This window comes from Diceros bicornis, chromosome 7 (assembly GCF_020826845.1).
Source record: "Diceros bicornis minor isolate mBicDic1 chromosome 7, mDicBic1.mat.cur, whole genome shotgun sequence".
Classification (NCBI taxonomy): domain Eukaryota; kingdom Metazoa; phylum Chordata; class Mammalia; order Perissodactyla; family Rhinocerotidae; genus Diceros; species Diceros bicornis.
Genome location: NC_080746.1, coordinates 53,944,441 through 53,962,308, shown reverse-complemented (window position 1 = coordinate 53,962,308; position 17,868 = coordinate 53,944,441). Strand labels below are relative to the sequence as shown.

Here is a 17,868-nt window from a genome sequence, read left to right as displayed (position 1 = left end):
GTAAACAGTAAGCTTCACAGAGGAGAAACTAAGTCTGTTGTGTTTATCAAGGTATACCTAGCAACTAAACAGGGCTCAGCAAGAGTAGACACTAAGATTTACCGGACCCTGTCTCTGCTCTCAAAATATTCACATATTAACAGGAGAGGCAAATACGGAAACCACAATGATAGTATAACATGGTAAGTGCCACTAAGAGCAGTGAGAGAAAGCACATGAGTGCTGCACGAATCCAGAAGGGGGGCCTTTAATAGCCTAGGAGTCAAGGAAGACTTTCTTAATAAAGTTACTCCAAAGTTTATTTTTGTAGGATAAGAATAAGTATAGCTATTAAATGCCTACTATATATTTTTTCTTTTTTCTTTTTTTGATGAGGAAGATTAGCCCTGAGCTAACATCCGTTGCCAATCTTCCTCTTTTTTTGCTGAGGAAGATTGGCCCTGAGCCAACATCTACACACATCTTCCTCCACTTTGTATGTGGGACGCCGCCACAACATGGCTTGAGCAGTGTGTAGGTCTGCAACCAGGATTGGAACCCGCGAACCCTGGGCCGCTGAAGCAGAGAGCGCAAACCCAACCACTACGCCACCGGGCCAGCCCCGTATTTTTTCTTTTTTTATAGAATTATTTTTAAGCTTTATTTATACCTTCAAGGTAGGTATAAATATCTTCCCTTCTATATATGAAGCTTAGAAAGATTAAAAACCAGCTAGTAAGTGGTAGAACTAGAATTTGAACTGAGGTCAGTCTGCTTTTAAATTCCTTCCCTTTCCTTTATTTTTTTGTGCTATATCACAAGGTGTCACTAAAAATAATATCTTTCATACTTGCCACCTACCATTTATTTGACCTTAAATAAATCACTACACCTCCTGACCTCCATTTTCAGCATGGGGATCAATTAGCCCCCTTCTTTGCCTTTATTATTAAGGATTGAGGCTCAGTTTTAACCTAGTCAGTGAGCAACCCTAGGCATTTCTTTCAGGCTGCAGCGTCCGAGCATTTTTCATGGCTGAAAAGGCATTCAGGAACAACCACAGTAACATCTGTACAGCACTTTACGGTTTACAAAGCAGTTTCAAAATTCATTATTTCATTTGATTTTCACCAACCCTATGAAGTATTAAATACCTATTTTATAGAGGCCAAGAGAAATAAAACGCCTGGTCTAGCTCCATCTGGTCTCTGGACTCTACAGCCCACCAGAAATTGAATTTAAGAAAATGGAGGTGGAGGGAAGGAGAGGAAGAAAGCAAATGACTCATAGAGGGAGCTCAGCACCCTTTGTGACCTAGAGCCAGCAGAAGTTAACAGGGACCAAGTCTGGTTCCCTTCCAAGGTAATGAGGGTTTGTCCATGGCACAGTGACCTACCACGTGGAATTGTTCTTTTTTCATGTCAGCAGTACCTAGAGTCTAGCCCCACAGGGAGGAAGAAAAGAGAATATAAGAAAACTTTTTGTACACTATATGTACACCCAGGGCCAGAAAATAACACAGTATCACTTTTAGAGAAGACCTGAGTTTAGGTCCCAGCTCTGCCACTGACTTGATAAATCAAAAGATCCCTCTGTGTTATCACAGCCCCTTGGGCTTCTCTTATATCACATGTACTTACCACATAAGGTTACAGAAACCCATACTCCTTGACCTGCATTGGAAGGCAGCAACTGAGTCTAATTTCCATTTTGGTATCCTCCAGCACCAGGCACCATAAATAACATAGAATAGATGGTTCAGAGAATGTTTGATGTGGATGGATACCACGTTCAAACCTTTTTGTATATATACACATTCCATATTCTAGTCTCGACAGTGAGTGCCAGGAAAACAGCAACCTCGTCTTCCTGTCTCTGCTTCCCCTCTCACTCTCCTAGTTTGAGGACACTGCTCAAGACAAGTTTGCAAATAGAAACAAACCAGTCCAAAAAACTAGCCTTCAGAGGGAAAGAGAATTCACCTATATGGTCCTCTTTCCCAAACTATAGTCTTTCCCACCACATCCACCTCTACCCCAAAGAACCTCTATCTTGCCCCAGCCACCCTCTTCTTCAAAAAACCACTGTTCTCTCCATCAAGATTCCTTCTCTCCCTCCACCCCACCCCTGCTATCCTTCTCTTCTTCCCTAGGTTCATAGGTCTACCTCTTTTCCTCCAGGTCAGCAATGCCTCAGAGCTGCCAAAGAGTCTTTGTTCCTCTTCCAGGCACTCATTCCACTAAAGAGAGTCTGAGCTTCTGTCCAGCCCTACTGGACACTCTTGCTCTTCTCACACTCTAGTCTTCAAGCCCCTCACTTCCCATCTTGCTTACTCCCTACTGCCTGCCGCTGCCTACTCCCCTCCAGGAAGGAGGTGCAGGACAAATCGAGGAAGGAAGATTGCTTATTGGCAGGCCCAAAGCAAGGCACAGAGGCAGTAAGAAGAGAGACTGGCACTTGGAGAAGATAGAATTTGTAGGTGGAAGCTGAAAGCAAGAGAGTTAGGTAGGAAACAGTGTTTTGACCTCACAGACACCACAGCAAAGGTCCCTAACAAACCAGTAACCTACTAATAATGAGAAAGCTTAACCATGATTTCTAAAGGGAAAAGAGAAAAAGCCTAACGAAGAGAAGAAGGACTCAAGAAAAGGAAGGAAAAACTGGCTATGTAGAAGAAGAAATAAGAAAGAGGAAGCATGAGGAGAGCAGGAAGAAGAGAGAACAGGGGGCGGGGGTGGGGGTGGGTAGGGGGCAGGACAGGAAAATAATCAGGAGTTGGAAGTTGAAAGAAAAGTGGAGAGAGGAAGACAAGGAGCAGAGTCATAGAAAAACTAGGGAGAGCAAGGAGGTCCAAAATAATCAAGGTAGGTTAGTATCAGGCCTGACATGTGTTTCTTGGTCCCAGACAATCAAGAAGGAAAGAATTATAGTAATTAAGACATTACAAAGCCCCAAGGTCTGTCATCAACTTGGCAGAGTAAGGGGGGAGCTCCAGAGAAGACAGCCTAGTTAAAAGCAGCTTTATGCCTAAGTATAGAAGAACTGGCCAGTTCGGGGAAAAAACATTGACATACCTCGACCTGCTTCTTCCCAATCCCACCTCCCTACACCCAACATACCTACACTCAACACTAAAATAATCAGCAGTCTCAACTTCTGCCTTGCCCATGAAGCCACTGGGTCCAGAGCAGACCTGCAAGATGCCACCCAAAAGGCTGGTTGGAAGACACGACGTTAAGGTCTGCTTCCTAAGTTCACCTGTCTCCCACAGTACTGAGGGAGACATCTCTACAGCCCATTCTTGGGCTTTCAACCAGCTCACTTTTCCAAAAGGCAGTTTGACAGCCTGGGAAAGCCAGAGTTACAAACAGAATGTCAAGTCCTTCACTGCACAGATAAAGAAACAGGCCCATAGAAGCTGTCTGAATAGGACCAGCCCCCCAGGTCTCCTATCTCCTAGTTTTACTTCACTTCTTAACAGGGCACTTACAATATAATGCTCCTTCTCTGCACCCAAGAAAAAAGCCCCCACAGTCCCAGAAGGCCAGCAGCTAAGCGAAGGCAGAGGAAGGGATCATCCTAGTCACCAAGCAGAAGGGTGCTTGCAAAGGAGCACAGCTCCTGAGGCAGAGCAGTTCCCCAAAAACCAGCTTCCCCTTCATACCCTTCCCTAGTCAGAGCTGATTCCAGCGCTGGCCTAGGCCCGGGTGAGCTCATGTGAGGGTTCCACCCCTCAGCCCCTTCTCTCATCTTTAGAGACCCTAAATCTACCGGACCCCGCGTCACCACTCCCCGGAAGCCGAGGGAGACTCCCCCTCCCCAGCACCGCCCAGCTGGGCGCGCCTCAGGCCAGGCCGGCATACCTGGTGGGGGGAGCTGGCCCCCGCATCTCTGGCCACTGTTAATGTCGCACAGCCGCACCTCTCCTGCCTGGTCGGCCACACAACGCCCTGGTTCCACCCGTGCCGCTCTACTCGGCAGGGGCCGGGCTCCCAGCGGCTCAGCAGCCCCAGCTCCCAGTGCAGCACGCTCCCGCCCTCGCAGGGCGCTGCGAAAGCGCTGCTTCGGGGTTGGCAAAGCAGAAGGGGCGGGGGAAGGAGGGAGGGAAGGAGGCGGGAGTAAGCAGCGCTTCTCCTTTCCCTGAAGAGCTGAGGGCGGGGAGACTATTACCTTCCCACCCTCTCAGCCATTATCCCCTACCTAGTCTCCAGCAGGAGGTAATTTCTCACTGAGACCAGCTTTCCAGGGCCTGTGCGAGTCCAGAGTGAACCCCAGAGTCAAGGAAGAGAACCAGAGCTCCTCCCTGCCTTAGTTTCTGCAGCTGGGTCTGGACCCCAGGACAATTCAGGTCAAACCTAAGATTCTATCAGATTAGGCTTCAGGGAAAGAGATGCACCCACCTCCTCAGCAAAGGCGTCAGGTTCTAATTCTAATGCCCCAGGGAAAATGCTGGGTGGGCACTTATACCCGTCTAAGCAAAGACAGCTCAGCAGCAGCTACCATTTATTAAGTGCTACTGTGTACTAGGTTTTTTACAAAATGTTATGTCTATCTCACAAAACCTTACGAAGTAAGCACTCTACCAATTCAAATATGTCAAAACTGAGGTCAAGGAAGAATGTAGTTTCATACAATAAGTATTTCTTAAGCACATATCGTAAATCAGGCATTGTAATGGGCCGTGAGCTGGACGACACATTACAGGACATTTACCACCCCTGGCCCAGACCCCCTAAATGCCAGCAGTGCTCCCCAATAATTGAAACAATAAAAAAAAAAAAACACTTTCACACATTTCCGAATGCCCCCTAGGAGGTAATATTACTTGGCCAACTCCCCCTCTATTTCCTGCTCTTGAGAGATATGGCAGGAGTCAGATTATGCAAGGTCTCTTCCAGGTCTTAACTAGGAGTTTAAGTTTTGTTCTAAGTTGTAGCAATAGGAAAGTTTTGGAAGGTTTTAAGCAGACCGACAAGATCTAAAAGATTACTGAATGCTGAATGGAGAATGGGGGGGGGGGGTGATGGAAACAAGAAAATCAGTTAGTAGATTTTTTCAGAACTCCAGGCAAGAGAAGATGGTAATGATTTAGACTACTATGTTAGAAGACAAAATGAAAAGAAACAAGCATATTCTAAAGATACAGCTTGGAAGAAGCAGCAGCAGAAATTGGTAAAAGACAGAATATGATGAGTGAGACAGAGCAGTGACTTCCCCAAGACTACACAGCCAGTAAATGGCTGAGTCGTCCCAACTCTGGTCTGACTACTAAGCCTATGCTTTATTTCTCTCTGCCATGTTAGCCAACTTTATATCAACTGCCATATCCCCCTCCCTACTGCCTGGCAAAGAGCTGGTGACCAGCATTATGCCTGATCAATGATTTAACCATGCTAGAGAGAAAGTTCATGGTATTTATCCATTTTCCCTGACAGATGTCTACACCTCCATTCAATGTGCCCAAATTAATCTAATTGCAGAAGGATGTAGGGGAAGAATTCCATAAGGATAGAAAGAACTCTTCTGTTAAGTAGCGTTCACCCTTCCTAGACTCTTGGCGGTACCTGTGCTATTCCAATTACCAGAAATCCCAAATTTTGTGGAGGAGACAGGGAATTTCTTGAAGACATCCACATTATGGAGAGAAATGGTCAATAATACAGACTGGGGGATGTGCTGCACTATGAGAACTCAGCTTCAAAGTAGGTTTAGGATGTTCTTTTGACTCACACCCTTGTCCTTCATCTCAATTTATACAGGGTGGATGAGAGCCAGAAATGGTCCTCTGCCTTGGATACAGTTTTTCAAACTAATGATCAATAATCATAGCATCTGATCTTACCCAACTTCCCACCCCATTCAGCATCCTCTTATAGATGGTTTTCCAGGCTCTGCTGGAACATACATAGGAACAGAGAGCTCATTTGCAACTAGCACTAGGAGACAGAGCTTCCTAACATTCAGCCAGGTGCCTCTCTGTAAACTTCCAATTCCACCTCCTGGAGCATTCAGAAAACATCCTTCAGGGCAAGTCATATTAAACAAAGGCTTTCAGATATGTGTGTATGATGATCTATCAAGGTCTGTACTTTTTCTCTTCTCCAGGATAAATATCCCCAGTTCTTTTAATCATTTGTTCATTCAGCAACTATTTAAGCATCTTATACAATCTACTGGGGCTAGACATCAGTGAACAGGACCACACCTTCAAGGAGTTTATGGTCTTGGTATGGTGGTTTTCAACTCTCCCTGTGCATCAAAATTACCTGAGAAGGTTTTAAAATATATACTGAAGTCCTAGCAGAGATTTTGACCCAACTGGATTGGGATGTGGCTGAGGCAATATATCTTTATGGGTATAACTATAGCTATATAGATGTCTGTCAGAGGACTAACACTACCTGACCTCAAGACTTACTATAAAGCTACAGTGATCAAGATAGTGTGGTACTGGTGAAAGAACAGACAAATAGATCAATGGAATAGGATAGAGACCCTGAAACAGATCTACACAAATACAGTCAACTGATCTCTGACAAAGGAGCAAAAGAAATTCAATGGAGAAGGATAGTCTTTTCAATAAATGGTGCTAGAACTGGACCTCCACATGCAAAAAAACTAACCTAGACACAGACTTGACACTTTTTACAAAAATTAATTCAAAATGTATCATACACCTAAATGTAAAATACAAAACTATAAAATGTCTAGAAGATAACATAGGAGAAAATCTAAATGACCTTAGGTTTGGCAATGACTTTTTAGATACAACACCAAAATCAGGATCCATAAAAGAAAAAGTTGATAAGTTGGACTTAATTAAAATTTAAAACTTCTGTCCTGCAAAAGACACTGTTAAGATAATGAAAAAGACAAGTCACAGTCTTGAGAAAATATTGGCAAAACACATATCTGATAAAGGACTTGTATCCAAAATATAAAAGAACTCTTAAAACTCAACAATAAGAAAACAAACCACCCAATCAAAAAATGGACAAAAGATCTAAACAGACACCTCACCAAAGAAGATATAGAGATGGCTAATAAGCATATGAAGAGATAATCAACATCACATGCCATTAGGGACTTGTAAATTAAAACAACAATGGGATGCCACTACATACCTATTAGAATGGCTAAAATCCAAAACACTGATAACATGAAATGCAGGCAAGGATGTGGAGAAACAAGAATTCTCATTCACTGCTGATGGGAATGCAAAATGGTACAGCCACTTTGGGAGATAGTTTGGGAGTTTCTTACAAAGTTAAATATAGGCTTACCATACAATCCAGCAATTGCACTCCTAGGTATTTGCCCAAATGAGCTGAAAATTTATATCCACACAAAAACCTGTCCACAAATATTTATTGCAGCCTATTCATAATTGCCAAAATTCAGAAGCAACCAAAATATCCTTCAATAGATGAATAGATAAACATCTATACAATGGTGTCAATTTATTCAGCAACAAAAAGAAATGAACTATCAAGCCACTCTAAATGTGTGTATACTGCTAAGTGAAAAAAGTATGAAAAGGCTGATTCTAACTATATGATATTCTAGAAAAAGCAAAACTACAAGAAACAGCAAAAAGATCAGTGGTTGCCAAGAGTTCAGAAGGGGGTTGGGGGTAGAGATGAATAGGTGGAACACAGAGCATTTTTAAGGCAGTGAAACTATTCTGTATGATAGTATAATGGTGGATACATGACATTATGCATTTGTCAAAGCCCAAAGAACTGTACAACATAAAGAGTGAACCCTAATATAAACTATGGACTTTAGTTAATAATAATGTATCAAGGTGGTTACCAGGGGCAAGGGGGATGGGGGGTGGGCAGAAGGGGTGAAGGGATGCATTTATATGGTGACTGACAAACAATAATGTACAGCAAAAATTTCAGAATAAAGGAAAATAATAATGTATCAATATTTGTTCATCAATTATACCACACTAATGTAAGATGTTGGTAACAGGGGAGGTGCAGGGATGACTGGGAGAGAGGGAGTATATGGGAGCTCTTTGTACTTTCTGGTCACTTTTTCTGTAAGCCTAAACTGCTCTAAAAATAAACTCTATTAAAATAAAATAAAAAATAACAGAAAAGTGCCAAGCAAAAAAAACATACAAGATAAAGCTCGTTCTTTTTTATTAGATTCATCAGACGTAAAATTACTGTAAAATTGCTGTAAAAGTTTCTAAATACTCTCAATTTCTATGCTTACCTCATTGCAGACTAGGAACAGTTAGACTCTACTTTGAGTAGTGGTGATCTAGGGCACCTTCCACTAAACATAGTCCTGTTTGTAATGACCCTCTTACTGCCTGCTACCCTAAGGGGAACATGATACTCCAAGTGCAGTCTGTCCCCTTCAGAACATAGTTGGACTATCACCTCCTTTAACTTAACTTGGTGCTTCCAATAACTCAGTCTGAAGCTGCATTAGCTTTTTAGCCACCGCAATGCCTTTGGCTGACATTGAGCTTAGACAGCCAAAACCACCATTTTCATAAGAATAGAATCATGCTAGACCTCCTCCAAGCCTGCCCATATGTTGCCATTTCTTTGAGATTTAAAATGTAGAACTTCATTTTCATCCTCCTTAAATTTCATCTTGTTGGCTTCAACCCATCTTTTCAAGCTCTGTCTCTCTCTGCCATCTAGCATAGTTTTCCCTTCCCCTTTGTCACCTGCAAATCTAACAAAAGTATGCTCTCTCTTCGAACATTTATCAAACATCTACCATGTGCCCTTGCCTGTATTAGGTTTCACGGATTAAAGATGATCTAGAAATGGCCTGTGTCTCCAGGAATCACCACTAATAAGGGAGGCTGGCATATAAAAACTTGTAAAAAGTACTGCACTAGAAAACTGAATAAGCAAAATAAAGAGGATAGGGTAGAAAAAACAATGAAATACAATGAAATATGTATCATACAGGACCACTACTGTCTTCAGCCAGAAAGATCAAATTCAGGCATCTTCTATTTTAGATTTCAGTTCTCAAAAACCAGATGCTTGTTTGGTAATAGAAGACTGACTAGCTGGCTCACACACACACTGTCTCTTTCAAGGGTGGGTGCTGCTATAAGAAGCTTGGCTCCTTCTTATGAAACACAAGATTCATGAAATTGAGGCACATTAGTAAGAAGCCACTAGTTTTATTTATTACTGAGGGCTAATAGCTTATAATCAAGGAAGAAACTATTAGCTAAAGAAATGAAAAAGAAGAATCAAATGAGGTAGAAGGGACTTCAGAGATGAAACTGTACAGTCAAAGAAAGAAATTAAATCCTAAAGGTATCAAATGATTTGCCCAAGTTTACACAAGTTAGCAGTTAACTTGATTTAAGTGCAATAACTCCTTACATTTATATAGTCCTTTGGTTTACAAAGTAAATAATTTACAAGTTATTCTTCCATGGACCTTGATGAGAAATGTTTTGTCTATGTAGTCATCTTAGGCCTGGCCAGGCCCTTTCAGGTCACTCACCTGGCTTCTGTAGGCATAGGAGTTTGCATCCCTGGTAACACTATATAAAGGCTAATGATCAGTAATAATTAGCAAATTTTGTTTAGACACTACAGATTTCAATCTAATGGCTTATGTATTTAACTGATGACTACCACGATTATAGTGCCTATAAAATTTGAAAATGATTGTTTTTATTTGATTCTTTTGCAACCACAAATAATTTTAAGAACAATACATTTACTGATTGAGAATTACAATCTTCTGATATCACCAGGAAGTCAGTCAACAATGATGATTTTGGTTATAAAATACTTATCTAATATACCATTCTTTCTTGTAATTAGATGGCAAGGCCGTTGCCTATTAAGGACTCTCTATGAAACGAGGTGAAGTGTAAAATAAACAAATAACAATAATAGCTTACAAAAATACTGCAAGAAAAGAAATAAGCAACGAACGGATGGAAATGAAAAAAAGGGCAAAATCTATTCAGAGGCAGTCAGTTACAAAACAACTCATAAATCAAAATGTACTTGAAGTTCAAACAAGTCAAAAAAGTGCAGAGAAGGGAGACATTAATCACATCTGTAGAGCTGGGAAAAGTTTTGTGGAGGAAGACAGTATTTGGGTTGGGTATTGAAGAATGAGGAGAATTTTCATAGAAGTTTGAGATTGGGGATAAGGGTAGAGAATTCTCTTTGAGGGAACCATAGAAGCAAAGGCCTAAAGAAGAAAAAAGGATGAGCTCTGTTTAGGAAACAGTAAATAATCTAGTCATTCAAGGAAATAGTAAATAACCTCATCATTCACTCACCATTTACCGAACATATTCTATATGCCAGACACAGTGCTAGTAGTGAGGGATGCCAACATGAGGAGACCTAGTTCCTACTTTCAAGAAGCAAAGTAGGGCCGGCCCCATGGCTTAGCAGTTAAGTGCGCGTGCTCCACTGCTGGCGGCCCGGGTTTGGATCCCGGGCGAGAGCGGTTAAGTGCGCGCGCTCCACTGCTGGCGGCCCGGGTTCGGGTCCCGGGAGCGCACCGACGCACCGCTTCTCTGGCCATGCTGAGGCCGCGTCCCACATACAGCAACTGGAAGGATGTGCAACTATGACATACAACTATCTACTGGGGCTTTGGGGGAAAAAATAAATAAATTGTTTAAAAAAACAAATAAAGAAGCAGAGTATTGTGAAGGACAATAGAAGACAAAGATGTGTCACAGACGGTCAGACTTAACAGGTCTACAATCTGTTCCTTCTTCAGTTGTCCCCCTCTCAATAAATGGCGATTCCACTCTTTCAGTTAGTCAAGCCAAAAATCTGATTCATCTTTGACTCAACTTTTTCTATCACCTCTACATTGATTCCATCAGCAAGTCCTATCAACTCTACCTTCAAAACATATCTACAATCCAATCACTTCTCATCACCTTTACTAATACCACTTTGGTTCAAACCACCAGCAACCTTTATCTAGAATAGTGGTTCTCAATGTTTGGGGATGGAGAGGAGAGAATTTGCTCCCCAGGGGAAATCTGGCAATGTTTAGAGAAATTTTTGTTGAAACAATTGGGGAGGTGCTACTGGTAGTGGGTAGAGGTCAGGGATGCTACTAAACATCCTACAATGCACAGGATCGCCCCTCACAACAAAAAATTATATGGTGCAAAATGTTAACAGCCACTGTGGAGAAACTCTGATTTAGAATCTTGAAATAGTCTCTTAACTGATCCACTCTTGCCTCCCAGAATGATCCTTTTATAATGTAAGTCTCAGATCACACTACTCTCTTCTGCTCAAAATCCCAGTGGCTTCCCAAATCACTCAATATAAAACTGAAGTCCTTATCAAGACCCACAAAGCCATACGTAATCTTATCTCCCTCCCCTTTCTCCCTCCATCTCACACTGCTACATCTGTGACCTGGTCTCCTACTTCTCCCTCCTTCACGCACTCTGCTCCAAGAACAAAGGCTTCCACCAACAGGCTATGTATATGCCCATCTCTAGACCTTTGTACTGGTCACTGCCTGAAAACACATTTCCCCCCAGATATCCATATGACTTGTTCCCTCACGTCCTTCTGGTTTCTACTCAAATGTCACTTTATCAAAGGTCTTCTTTGGGCACTCTTTACAAAATGAAAAAAATCTCTCTCCACTCCACCTCAGCACATTTTATTTCCCCCTACCCTGCTTTATTTGTATCCATAGCACTTATCATCAACTGACATATTTATTTGCTTATGGCTGACTCCCTCCAATAGAACATATGCTTCATAAGGGCAAAGACTTTGTCTTTATCTCCAGACCTCAGAACTATTCCTTGCACACAGCAGGTAACTGATAACTAGTGGCTGAACAAATGAATGAGTGAATGGATGAATGGAGCTGGAAACACCAATCAGAAACAAACTACAGAGAACCTTGAAGGCCAGAAAAGAAATGTGGATGCAATCTTCGAACTGGCCTAAACAAGTGATTACCCAAGAGTGATTGTCTTCTCATCCAGTCATACAAATCACCTTGTGCCCTCTACCAGAGGGGGTGGGGGCGGGGGGAGAGAGAGAGAGAGAGAGGGAAAGAGAGAGAGATGGATGGATAATTCTATTTTATATCAGTATAAGTACATTATAATAATCAGAGGTATCTAATAATGAAATGGACAATCTTTAAGGTATTAACAACTCCAACCAACCCCTCAGCAGTGAGGATGTAGTAACAAATTACTCTCCCACAATTTTCCCCTCTGCTTGTCGTTTGGGACTCAGCTCAGATGTCACCACCTCTACAAAGCCTTTCTAGAATCACTCCTACTGATGGCCCTCAGAGCAATCTACCCAAACACTTATCCCAATTTACTAAAAGTATTTGTTAATATATTGTTATAGACTGAATTGTTGCCCTCCTCCGCAATTCATACGTTGAAGTCCTAACCCCTCCTGTGACTATACTGGAGATAGGGCCTTTAAAGAGGTGATTAAGGTTAAATAAGGTCATAAGGGAGAAACTCCAATCCAAGAGAACTGCTGTCCTTATAAAAGAGGAAGAGACACCAGAATCTCTCTCTCTCTCTGTCATATGAGGACACAATGAGAAGGTAGCTATTTGCAAGCCAGGAAAAGAGCTCTCATCAGAAACCAAACCCTGCAAGAACCTTGATCTTGGACTTCTCAGCCTCCAGAACTGTGAGAATATCAATATCTATTGTTTAAGCCACCCAATCTATGGTATTTTGTTATGGCAGCCTGTGCAGACTAAAACATATACCTTTTCACCTCTAAACTGGAAAGGTACTATATCTCCTCATTTATTATCATATCCCCAGCCCAGAATAAGACAAATTTAATAAAAAATAGGCACTACTACATATTTTTATGGAATGATCTAGAGGACATATTTTTAAAAATCATATTAAAAAGTCATTGAAGTCAAATGATTTTCAAATGCCTAACCAATATCCATTTTTCCCTTCATCCTTGCTAAGTAAATCCTAATTTTGTCCAGGAAGGCGATGAGACAACTAAATATTCATTTCCCAGCCTCCCTTAGAGTCTGGTGTGCCTATGTGACATAGTTCTAGCCATTAAGTCATACGAGAAGCTTCTAAGAATTCTGGGAAAATGGTTGTTTTAATTATAAAATAGGACATAGGAGGAATGCTAGTTCTACCTTTCTCCCTTTCTTCTTCCTCAGTGGAGCTACAGTAGCCATCCTGTAACCATGAGGGCATATGCACAAGGGTTGAAAGCAAACGCTCTACAGCTGCAGAGTGGTAAAACAGATCCAGAAAGAGCCTGGGTTCCAAATGGTATTGTATCTGAACCTGTGCCAGCAACCAACCACCTTCCTCCAAACTTCTTGTTAAGTGAAGAAAATTAATCCCTACATTTTAAATCATGGTTAGGTTTTCTACTACTTAAAACTGAAGACATTCCTAATTGGTACAAATAAGAAGCATATTAGAGAATCAAAAGGAAGAGGATTCTTACTAGTCTGAAACATTAATTCCTTATCAGCTACAGGTCCCTAATCATAAATGAATTCCTCTTATTAGCATGAGATTGGAGCAGGTCTAGCAAATTAAGACAATACAGATTAGATAGGAAAGGAGGACTGAATGGTCCCAGAAGCCAGGCAATCACTCTCCCTAATAATTCCTTATTTTTATACAGAATAACAGTATAACCCTGTCTACTTCAGAAATGGCTTTCAGGTTGCTTACATGTAGACACAGACAGAGATAGAGATGAGATACAGAGAGACATATATCTTAGGACAATGATAATCATCAGTGGCATACAGGTCATAAAGTAAAAGAAAATTACAGCAAGTACAAAAAATCCATGCTAGAGGTAGCTATTGCAATTCATGACCAAATTTTGCTCTGAGCATCCTGGAAGCCAAACCAAATTCAAAAGGAAGGGAGTGAAACTCAAACTAATCAACTCTCATTGTCTGATGGAAGAAATATTTCAATTTTCTTAAGAGACAACTATTATCAGTTAAAGCAGGGTTGGAAAACTTTTTTCTGCAAAAGGCCAGATAGTAAATATTTTAGGCTTTGCAGGCTATATCACTGCTGTCTCAACTACTCAACTCTGCTTGTGTAGCACAAAAGCAATCATAGACAATATGTAAACAAATAAGCATGGTTGTATTCCAATAAAACTTTATTTACAGAAACAGTCAACGGGCCAGATTTGTCCCTCCGGCTGCAGTTTGCTGACCCCTGAATCAAAGGATTCTTGGATGTAAGCACCAGACCCTAGCTGATTAAGCACAAAATGAATTTACTGAAAGAATATTGGGTGGCTCACAGAAGTTTGGGGGAAGGCTGGAGAAACAAGTTTAAGGCTAAACTTCCAGAACAAATCACAAAGCCACACTGAAGAACTAGTCCAATGAGGAAACCATTGCTATTACTTCTGATCATTAGATGCTAGAATGGGTAGCACTGCCACTTCTGGGCCAAGAATGCAACCGCCTTAGTGAAACAGCCACCAGCACCAATACCACTTCAGTGCCAGGAACTCAACTTTGCAAGTGAGGCTGCCGCCTCTTCTGCCAAGGAAATAAAGTTAGCTCCCCATTATTTTCTCTCTCACGTCATGAAGTCCTAAATCCAAGCGTGGTGTGGGTACACGGTATTGGTAAAAACTAAGTCACTGCCTGTGCCCTAGAAGCTTGAGTTTGAGAACTATCTAAATTTTTACCTCCTTTAGGGGACAGCATCTTTGCCCCCAAGAAGACTCAAAAATAGGGAACACAAAATGCTGTGCAGTAAAAACAAATGACAACTATCCATTTTAGTTATCTCTTACTTATACCTTTTCTTCCCATATATAAATTGTTTTTTAAAAATACTCCAGCCTAACATATTGTCATTAACCCTAACAAACTGAATATGCTCTCACCATCTCCCCAAAAACGGGACAACACAAAGTCTTATCAGTTACAACATCCCAGCATTAAATTCTAAGGAATTTCTCTCTTAATTGTTGCATGCTTTAAGTACCAGCTACTACTCTAAGCCTCCATGCCTTTGTTCATGCTGTTACCTCTGACTGGAATAGCCTTATCTCTCATTATCCCCCTTTGTTTCCTGGCACACTCTTAATCTTCAGGTGTCATCTCCTCTAACTTGCCATCTCTGATGTAGTCCTGCCCGAAGGCTTGAGTAGGTCCTCCTCCTTTAGGATCTTAGAGCACCTCATGAAAATTCTTGTCACTTTATTGACCACAGGTGTCTCATATCTCCAGCAGACTATAGACTAGGGAATATTTCATTCATTTCTGTTCCCTTAGTACCTAATCAAAGCCTGGTATATAGAAAGTTCTCAACAATTATATCTACTGAATCCAAATAAATCTAAACAATAAAAACATCACGTATCTTTTGGTCCAGCCACTCAATTTCTCTTTGTCTTGCTCTGAATTCCTTTTATATCCCAGGATATATGCTTGTTTCCAAGGCTGCCTTAAATATCTCTCCTAAACATTTAAAATGCTACAGCAGCACAAGTGGCTTTAAAAATAAAGGTGATTATAAATTCTTTACAAATCCAGAAACTGTTTGAAGGTCCACTGCATCATCAAAGCAGACCATTTTAACAGGCATATCGCCATTTTAAGGACTTCTAGACTCAAAACACTTTAGACACAGATTTTTTTTTTAATGAGCTCCCAATATTTCTTGCCACTGAAATCTTTCTTCTCGCTTTAATTAAGCTTAGACTCCAACTATGGTGTTCCATAGATCAGCCAAGGTTTTAGAAAAGAAGTATTTTCTATAAGATATGACAATCCCCAACATTTATGCAGTTCTTTACAATTAACAAAGCACAGTCATATCCATTATCCAATATAATTCTTACATACAATCTTGCGAGATTTCTCCTCACAAGCAAAGCCAAGTCCCAAAGCCATCTCTCCTGGACTACTACCACCACCAGCTCCACCACCACCCCCAACACACACACAGTTGCTACAGCTCTTTTCAACTTACACAGATTATCTATTATCCATAGTGAAGTGCGAGCAGCTTAAGGGAAGGGACCAGGCCTAGTACAGTGAACAGCATAGTAAATGCTCGATAATTGTCTGTCGAATAAACAAACCAAAGTGAGTGAGGCAGAACAATTAGCATTTTTGTTTCAATAAAGTAGAAACTGAGGTGACTTTCCCAAATTCTCCTAGCCAAGACTATAATCAGGGTATTCTTGACTTTCAATTCAGGACTCTTTTTACCACAGTGCCCTCTTCTAGGACTATTCAGTGTAAAAAAGAAGGAATTCTGAACTAGGACTCAGAAGTTCTGGTGCTCGGACAAGCCACTTAACTTCTCTGAGTGTCAGTTTCTTCATTTTTCAAATGGAAACAATCACACTGCCTTTCCCTCTCTGAACACACTGTGAAGATTACATAAGATGATGTGAGTAAAAGTGGCCTGAAAAGTGTGAAATCAGGGGCTGTCCTGGTGGCACAGTGGTTAAGTTCGCACACTCCGCTTAGGCAGCCCAGGGTCCACAGGTTTGGATCCCGGGTGCGGACCTACACACTGCTCATCAAGCCTTCAATGCTGTGGAGGCATCCCACATACGAAATAGAGAAAGACTGGCATGGATGTTAGCTCAGGGACAATCTTCCTCACACACAAAAAAAGTGTAAAATGATATACTAGGCCAGAGATAATGCTTAGGTTGATGACTCCCACTGTCAGTAACAAAGCCAAAATCAGAGTCTGCCCTAGAAGAATCATATTTATTTTAAAAGCTCTAAAAAATCAGTTTTATCATCCTCACTTTACAAATGAGAAAAATAAGGCACAGAGAGCTTAACACTTGCCCAAGACTGCAAATCTAGTAGATATTAGAGCTGGAATTAGAATTCAAGTCCATCACATCCTAAACATCTTCCTGTGCTGCCTCCCCAACATTATATAATAAAAGCCTTTATTCTTCTTTAATTTGTGTGTGAGGAAGATCAGCCATGAGCTAACGTCTGTTGCCAATCTTCCTGTTTTTTGCTGAGATTAGCTAACATCCATGCCCATCTTCCTCTACTTTATATGGGACACCTGCAACAGCATGGCTTGATGAGTGGTGAACATGTCCACGCCTGGGATCCGAACCTGCGAACCCCGGGCTACCCAAGTGGCGCGTGCGAACTTAACCACTACACCACTGGGCCAGCCCCTATTCTTGAATTTCAGCTACCACTAGGCAGATGGAACAGTGCTAATCTTGAGTTGAGAACATTCCATTGTCTCTTAGGCCAAATCAAACTAAGAATTCACCTTGTAGGTAAGTACAGCTTGACTGCAATCCCTGTAGTGCCATGCCTCAGTACGATGAGCTAAAAATTGAATACGTATATTAGAAAATTTTGAAATTATTTTAACTAGACTAAAAATCTGACAGGAAAAGCAAAACTGAACCATTCATTGCTATGATTATGAAACATGGAAAAGAGCCTAGGCTTTGAAATTAGTTCAAATGTAAAGTAGAAAAGAAAAGCCTGGACAAAAGGCTGGAGGAGGGAATAAGCAGAACAAGGGAGGATCAAAAGGTGACAATTGGGCCGGCCCTGTGGCTTAGCGGTTAAGTGAGTGCGCTCCGCTGCTGGTGGCCTGGGTTCGGATCCCGGGCGCGCACCGACGCACTGCTTCTCCGGCTGTGCTGAGGCCAAGTCCCACATACAGCAGCTAGAAGGACGTGCAGCTATGACATAACAACTATCTACTAGGGTTTTGGGGGAAAAAAAAATAAATAAATAAATAAAATAAAAAAAAAAAAGAGGTGACAATGACTGGAGCAAATGGGGTTGGGAGTGAGAACTAAGAAAATGCAGTCCCCTAGCCTTCTCTTCCTCCCCAGACACCCCCATAGCCAGCAAGGAACCTAATCT

General features: G+C 41.4%; 1 protein-coding gene across 4 annotated transcripts in view; it reads right to left on the bottom strand.

Moving 5' to 3' along the window:
• Positions 1-17,868, bottom strand: part of PAK1 (p21 (RAC1) activated kinase 1) — a 133,714-nt gene that overhangs the window by 70,277 nt on the left and 45,569 nt on the right. For 2 of the 4 annotated variants that reach the window (XM_058545537.1, XM_058545539.1), the window contains exon 1: positions 3,843-4,033. The exons of the other annotated variants lie outside the window; for them this stretch is intronic. The gene's annotated coding sequence lies outside the window, so the exon portion shown is untranslated. Of the gene's footprint in view, positions 1-3,842; positions 4,034-17,868 lie in introns of those variants that run through there. 4 annotated transcript variants of the gene reach the window in all.